Source organism: Myotis davidii, unplaced genomic scaffold (assembly GCF_000327345.1).
Source record: "Myotis davidii unplaced genomic scaffold, ASM32734v1 scaffold1105, whole genome shotgun sequence".
Classification (NCBI taxonomy): Eukaryota; Metazoa; Chordata; class Mammalia; order Chiroptera; family Vespertilionidae; genus Myotis; species Myotis davidii.
In genome coordinates, this window is record NW_006296063.1 from 523177 (window position 1) to 524655 (window position 1479).

Here is a 1479-nt window from a genome sequence, read left to right on the forward strand (position 1 = left end):
AGTCTCTGCCACCCAGGGAGCAGCCACTGAACGACTCAACGTCTAGATATGTCAGTGAGATCAAACATGGGTAGACAAAGAAACCGCCAAAGGAAAGAAAGAGAGGACTCGCCAGAAAAGCAGCTAAGGCATACAGAGGCATGCGACATGTCAGAAAAAGAATTCAGATTAAGGATCCAAGAGTGCATAAACCGGATGGAGGAAAAAATCAATAACTTATGCAAGAATCAAGAAAAAACAGATGAAAAAAATCAACAACTTATGTAAGAATCAAAAAGAAATGGATGAACAGCCACTAGCCAGGCAAGCCACCATGAGGCCACAGAAGAACCACCTTGCATTTTTGCCAAGAACCATTCATCTGTGCCTTAGTCCATCATGGCCAAACAAGATGAACCCAAAAAGACCCACACCAAGACACATCATAATTACCATGGCAAATGTTCAGGACAAAGAGAGAATCTGAAAGGCTGCAAGAGAGAGACAGAAAGTTACATATAAGGGATCTCCCATTAGATTATCAAATGATTTCTCAACAGAAACACATCAGGCCAGAAAAGAATGGATGGAAATTTACAAAGTGATACAAAGCAAAGGACTGAATCCAAGAATACTCTATCCAGCAAGGCTATCATTCAAAATTGAAGGGGAAATAAGAAGCTTCACAGACAAAAAAGGTTAAGGGAGTTTATCACCACCAAGCCAGCAATGCAAGAAATGCTAAAGGGACTGGTATAAAAAGAAGAAATACAAGATGGGTTTTCCCAAAGCTGCCAGAACTCGTCAAATTGAAGCTGCTTCAACCAGCACTGCAGTTGAAGGATTTAAAGCAAATCTTGTCTTTAAGGAGATTGAGAAGAAGCTTGAAGAGGAAGGGGAACAGCTTGTGACTAAAATCGGCAGTGTTTTTGCCTTCAAGGTGAAGGATGGTCCTGGGGGTAAAGAAGCCACCTGGGCATGGATGTGAGGAATGACAAGGGATCTGAGCTTCCTAACTCAGATAAGAAGGCTGACTGCACAATCACAATGGACTTGATGGTTTTAATGACAGGTAAAATGAATTCTCAGTCAGCCTTCTTTCAAGGCAAATTGAAAATCACTGGCAACATGGGTCTGGCTATGAAGTTACAGAATCTTCAGCCCCAGCCGGGCAAAGCAAAGCTGTGAAGAACTTCCTGTGCATACCTTTGAAAATCAAGATGAGACTTAGAGATTTATATCCATGTTATTTCACTGTCAGAACTTAGACTGAAACCAGGCATTGGCGAATAGCATGAGATTATTTTTTTAAGTGGATGTGACCAATCCTGTTTTTCCTAAGCTCTGGGTGAATAGAGCCTGATTGTGTACTACTGCTTTGCTGAATTGCATATAACTGTGCATTACAAAGTTAATATGGTAATTATGGTTTTGGGTAAAATTGAGATCCAGAATAAAATTAGGAACAGCAAAATCCAAAAACTATGTAAACAAAAGCTC

At 40.5% G+C, this 1479-nt stretch overlaps 1 pseudogene; it reads left to right on the top strand.

The window, feature by feature from the left end:
• The first annotated feature begins 754 nt into the window (after positions 1-754).
• On the top strand, positions 755-1461 carry LOC102755210 (annotated as a pseudogene).
• The last annotated feature ends 18 nt before the right edge of the window (positions 1462-1479 follow it).